Below are 6,442 nucleotides of genomic sequence, written 5' to 3' on the forward strand. Positions count from 1 at the left end.
CAGACAAATTGGAAGGTCATGCGCCAGGAGCATCAAGGCATAATGGAGAGCCTCATGGCATGGGGAAAGCCTTCTGGTCTCTTTTCTTTCCTCCTCCCCAGTAGGTTAACCCTAAAGCATTCATCCAGTAAGGAAAAGGTTACATAGCAGTGTGGCACTGCTGACTTGCTTGTCTTTTCCTCTTTCAAAATGCTACAGGATCACTCATCCTGTATACCAGAGAAGCGTTCACCATGGCATGAACAGTGAAAGAAAATTAAATGCAAGCCACACATGTGGAAAGTTGTACTACCATACTGTTTATGTTCCTTATTATCAGTGGTATCACAAGCACCATCCAATCAGCATCTGCAGCAGTGGCGCAACAGCTTTACACAAACCATTTTAATAAGGATAGGATCCAGAAGGACAACATTTGACAACAACCGTCCATTGGCAGTTTCACTACAGCATTCTCTGGAGAAGTTGTGTTCTGGAAGGAAGACATCTGTACCTCATTTCTATTGTGCACTGCCAGATACCCTTTATATCAAGGATGGGGAACCTCGGGCCCGGAGGCCAAATGTTGGCCCTCCAAGCCTTGCCATCTGGCCATTGGGCTCTCCCCAGGCTACCCCCCTCTCCTCAGGGCACATTCCTCACCATCACCGCTTTGCACCCTTGTTGAGAGATTTTGCCTGGCTGGAACGCGTCCTTGACCTCCGATACTTGCCTGGATGGAGGATAGAGAAGGGTGGGAGTGTGTGTGTAGAAACTAGCCTACTGTATACAAAGGTAAAATTCGTATTCATTGTTCTGCCCACTTGTGCCTCTGGCCCCTCCCACCGCGGGAACTTGGCCTCTGGAAAGCGGCCAAGAAGGGAATGTAGCCCTTGGACTCAGAACGGTTCTCCATCCCTGCTTTATAGTTTGAACATAATTGCTTGGGAACCACCATGTGTCTAACCAGACAGAAGAGGGTGGGCAGGATGCAGCTACCTCATCCCTATAGTGCAAAGATTGCTGCTAGTGCAATAGGATTTCCAGCCTCCCCTCCTCCCCCAGCACGTGCTCCACATCTTCCCTAAATCTGCTTTGGAGAGTTGAGGGAATTCCTAAAACAGTTTTAAGGGGCACATGGGGGGAGGAAAGTCCCAAGGCACTAGCGGCAATCTTTGCACTAACAGGACCCTGAATTAGTGCTATGCTGAATACAAGCCTGTGTACATTTTTTTAGTAATATTTAACCATTCCTTTCTGAACTGATGAAGCTTTTTGATGAACATGTGCTCTGAGCATTACCATTTGTAGTGTTAAATACATGTTTAGACAGTATGTCAAGTACAGCTTGCACAAACTGTTGACAGACATCTGCTTCTTTTTCGCTGTAAACAATGTATTATAAACACACAGAAGAGGGTGCCATGACCTATTTAAATATCTGGAGGCAATATTGTTCACTTGGAGGTACAACTGAAATGAAGATTGATCAGTAGTCTATGGAATATTTTTGAAATCAATGAATGAATTGCATTTCTGTTCAGTTTTGGATGAGTGAGTTTCTGGCATCTAGTCCTAGGAGACAGACATAGTTAGAAGCACACAAACACACACACACACACGCACACACACACAGTGTCATTCTTTCAAATTATTGTTATACTTGAGATGGAGCAGATTACAGATGTAAATCAGTATTTTGCAAAGTGCTTTATGGTATGACTTTCACCCATGCTTTCTACAACTATTGGGGGCCTCATTTATAAAATCTGAAAATAAAGGTAGTACACCAACATTTTCCGAACTTCATTTATATTTTCCAGTCACTTCACTTTTTATCTCACTTTGTCCTGGGGTGTGTGTGTGAATATACATGTATCCCTATTCATGGGCTTTCCTTCCTTAAATTGCACTCTTCCTGAATTTCTCCATTTGTATCAGTCTCAGTGGGTACCAATTCTCCCACACACATACTTCTGTGTTTGTTTTACAAAGAAAGGTACTTTGCAGTTGGAGGGAAAGGGCAGGGCAATGGCTTGCATGAGCTACCGTCTGAGAATGAACCTGCAACAGGTCTGGACTGAGCATTTGGGTTGCTTCTGGGCATGAGACTATGAGTGGACCTCCTCAATCTGCAGAGGAAGTCAGCTGTCCAAGACAGAACTGGTCAGTAGTTAAATAGTTAATTCATATCTCCTAGTAAGACTTCTGTCACTCAGCTATGACCCTTCCCCTGTACACAGAGCCTAGCATGAACCAAGCAGAGGCTTTTGTGTGTGATTGTGGACCCTGCAACATTTTGTAACCTCTTATCTGATGGTCCGATGAAAGAAGTTTAAGGACATGCAGAATAATCAGGGTCCCATGGAGACTGGGGACAGTGGGTGCTCCCCCCTCTACACCAAGGGCTAAATCCCACATATGAGATGGGGCTGCAGGGTGAACACATTGGCTCTGCTTCCATCCCCGCCTCCATGAGTTGGGGGAGTTCCCAGTAGATGGAGCAGGTGGCCCTGTTGAAGCCCTTGTCATGCTGTGGAACAGCAAGGCGCGTCGGGCTCTCGACACAGTCACCCCCGAGTGCCCTCTCTGGCACTGTGGAGCCCGGCTTGCACCTTGGTACACCAGTGAGCTAAGGGCAATGAAACAGGCTGGACAATGGCTAGAGCACAAGTGGCGAAAGACGTGCTGTGAGGCTGATCGGGCACGATTAAAACATCATAACTGTGCCTACTGTGTGGCGGTGAGGGCAGTGAAGAAGGCCCACTTCTCTGCCTTCATCGCATCCTCAAGTAGCTGTCCGGTGGAGCTTTTCTGTATTGTCAGGGGCCTGTTGACATCAACTCCAGGAAATGGAGTCTTAGACCCTTCGGAGGCCCACTATGAATTGTTTGCAAGGCACTTTGAGGGTAAAGTTGCTTGCCTCCGTAGCAGCCCCCTCCACATCTACTGTACTCCCCAATGAAGTGTCTAGTGCAGCGTCTGCTGCAACTTCTTGGGAACGGTTTCTGTTGATGTGGCCTGATGACATGGACAAGGTGCTTGTGATGATGCGGCTAGCAAAGTGTCCACTCGACCCTTGCCCTTCTTGGCTTATTAAATCTCGCCGAGGGAGTCTAACCGAGTGGATCCAGGGTGTGGTCAACACATCATTGAGAGAGGGAGTGGTTCCAGCCACCTTGAAAGAGGCAGTGATTCGACCACTCCTGAAAAATCCCACCCAGGACCCACTGATTTGTGACAACTACCAACCAGTTGCAAATATCCCCTTCTTAGGGAAGGTGATTGAGAGGGTTGTGGCACAGCAACGGCAAGTACTCTTGGATGAAACAGATTATCTTGACCCATCCCAGTCTGGGTTCAGGCCTGGTTATGGGACTGAATCGGCCTTGGTCTCCCTGATGGATGACCTTTATTGGGAGAAGGACAGTGGGAGTGCGACCCTGTTATTCTTACTTGATCTCTCAGCGGCTTTTCATACCATTGACCATGGTATCCTTCTGGGCCGACTTGGTGAGATGGGTATTGGAGGCACTGTTTTACCGTGGTTCCAATCTTATCTCCAAGGTCGTTTTCAGAGAATAGCATTGAGTGACTGTCTTTCGCCCCCCTGGCAGTTGTGCTGTGGTGTGCCGCAGGGTACTATCTTGTCCCCCATGCTGTTTAACATCTATATGAAGCCCTTGGGAGCAGTCATCAGGAGCTTTCGGGCGAGGTGTCAGCAGTATGCTGACTATACCCAGCTCTATTTCTCCGTAACATCTGGATCGGGAGAGGCCGTGCAAGCCCTGGACCACTGCCTGGACTCGGTGGTGGGCTGGATGAGGGCCAATAAACTGAGACTGAATCCTAGCAAGACGGAGGCACTGTGGGTTGGTGGTTCCCGAGTTCGGATAATTGGTCAGTTGCCTGCTTTGGACGGGGTCGTACTCCCTCTGAAAGAGCAGTTCCATAGCCTGGGGGTGCTCCTGGATCCATCTTTGTCGCTAGATGCCCAGGTGACCTCAGTGGCTAGGAGCGCCTTTTACCAGCTTCGGCTGGTGAGACAGCTGCGGCTGTTTCTGGACCGGGATAGCCTGAGCACTATTGTCCACGCACTGGTAACCTCTAGGCTGGATTTCTGTAATGCGCTCAATGTGGGGCTGCCCTTGAGGTTGGTCTGGAAGCTGCAGCTGGTGCAAAATGTATTGGCAAGACTGCTCACTGGAGCAGGGTACCGCCAACATGTCACTCCGCTGCTGAAAGAATTGCACTGGCTGCCCATTTGCTACCAGGCCAAGTTCAAGGTTCTAGTTTTGGCGTACAAAGCCCTATACAGCTCGGGACCAGGATACCTGAAAGACCATCTTACCTATTATATGCCCAGTCGATCACTGCGCTCTGCAGGTGAGGGCCTCCTGCAGATACCATCTTGTCAGGAGGCTCGTTCTGCACAATATAGGAAACGGACCTTTAGTGTGGTGGCACCTACCCTGTGGAATTCCCTCCCTTTGAATATTAGGCAGGCGCCATCTCTGCTGTCTTTTTGGTACCTTTTGAAGACTTTCCTCTTTCAACAAGCCTTTTAAGTTGAGGCCTATCCCAGTCTGCATCTGTGTCAGAATTCTTTAATATGTTTTTTAATAATGTTTTTAACCCTTTTTTAAGGTTGTTTTTTAAAAATGTTTTTAATGCTGTTTTGTTTGAATGTATTTTAAGATCTGTTTTTATGATGTTTTAAAGTGTTCTGGTGCTTTGTTTGCCGCCCTGGGCTCCTGCTGGGAGGAAGGGTGGGATACTAAATAAATAAATAAATAAATTTTAAAAAGTGACTTTCTGAAGCGGGGAGCCTGCTTCTACTCATGTAGACTCCCCACGCAGTGTAAACCCCCTGATTTTTCAAACTTAGATGTCAGAGGCAACATGCCTTTCAATGCTAGTTGCTGGGAATCGCAGGCAGGGAGAGTGCTGTTGCACTCAGGGTCTGCTTGCAGGCTTCTTATGGGCACTGTGAGAACCAAGTGTTAGATCAGATGGGCCTTTGGTGTGATATAGCAGGGCTCTTATTATGACAGGAAGAGCTAGCATGCTCATTCCCATGCCCCGTCACAGGTGGCATTTCCACATTTCTATAACTTGTCCCTGAATAAGGATTTTGAGTCTTGTCCAATTTCCTCTTACCTCCTCAGGGTCTTCCTCTCATTCTCCAGGTCCCAGTGTCTACTCCAGGTTGCTGGGCAGGACACCACAGAGAAGCAACACTCATGTCTTTTTTGATTTTGCACGGAAAAATCAGGATGGAAGCACAAATTAAAATGGTCCATGAGATAAGATGAGGTGATGTGTGTCTATTCCTCATGTGACGGCTGACAGTGATTTGCAGAAAACAGTGCTGATGCAAACACATCCTAATCAGGTATTTTTAACACACTGAAATCAGGTATTTTAACACAAGCATTCACCACAGCTTACATTTCAAACTCTAATCACTGCAACTCCAAGAACTTACATTCATGCCTCAACAAATGATTAATACTTAAATAAGATATCATATGCAGCCAAGCAAGGGACAAAACTGCATATGTGATTTCTTGCTTAAAAATGAAGAAATGACTGTCTTCAGTAGTAAAAAGCTGAACGTCCAGCAATCTCACTAAAATGCTCAGAAATAACAATAGATTAATAATTGTTTGCAAAAGTTATTCAATGGATTTCAGGCACTAGAACTGTTATATATTCACCAACCCTTCCAGAGCAAACAAAGACACCGTTGTTATATATTGTTTGCCCAACTCTCATTTCTGCTATTGAACCCCTGCAGTTATCTGTTTCCCTCCAGGCTAGTTACTCTCTAACTGCAAAACTGACCTTGAAGTGTAGAATCAAATGGCAAAAGTTACACAAAAGCTAAGAGGCAGACTGGGTGCGGTGCAGCCTGCAAAACAAACTTGCAACTGTTCTCTCAAACAAAGCCAATAGAATTTTGGTACCTAATTCTCCTTGTCAGCTGCAGTTTTTCATCAAAACCTGTGGGCTTTGATTTCAGGTTGATATTTAATAATGTTAAAAAAGCAAACCATTCTGATTCTGTATTAAGGGTGCTCAAACTCAGCCAAAGTAAATCTCTTTAAACTTTTGTATAAATCCGTAACAACAATTCATTTGAGCCTCTCTAATTAAAACAATCCTGCTTTCTTGATTGGCTGCACTAAGATGGCCAGATGCAACAAAAGAAAAGAAAACAAAACAGGGCTCCTCTACCAGGAGTGGGGATGTTGCTGAATTACAACTCCCTTCGTCCCTAGCAAATACGGCCAATGACCAGGGAGGATGAGAGTTGTAGTTCAGCAACATCTAGAAGGCTAAAGGTTTCCCACACCTGAACTACATCTTTAGTAGTTGTGTAGAAGAGGGAATTTCAGCAGGCAAAGTTTGTTTGACATGGAGCACCTGACCTACTGAAATTCCCTCTTCCATTCAACTA

The 6,442-nt window shown here is 46.1% G+C and overlaps 1 long non-coding RNA gene across 1 annotated transcript; it reads right to left on the reverse strand.

The window, feature by feature from the left end:
• Positions 1 to 371: 371 nt before the first annotated feature.
• LOC133375680 (uncharacterized) lies at positions 372 to 6,211 on the reverse strand. The gene is made up of 4 exons (XR_009760300.1): positions 5,827 to 6,211; positions 5,140 to 5,226; positions 4,331 to 4,407; positions 372 to 712 (listed from the first exon to the last, which is right to left on the reverse strand). It is a non-coding gene; the product is annotated as an uncharacterized LOC133375680 (long non-coding RNA).
• Positions 6,212 to 6,442: the final 231 nt, after the last annotated feature.

This window comes from Rhineura floridana, chromosome 1 (assembly GCF_030035675.1).
Source record: "Rhineura floridana isolate rRhiFlo1 chromosome 1, rRhiFlo1.hap2, whole genome shotgun sequence".
NCBI classification, from domain to species: Eukaryota; Metazoa; Chordata; class Lepidosauria; order Squamata; family Rhineuridae; genus Rhineura; species Rhineura floridana.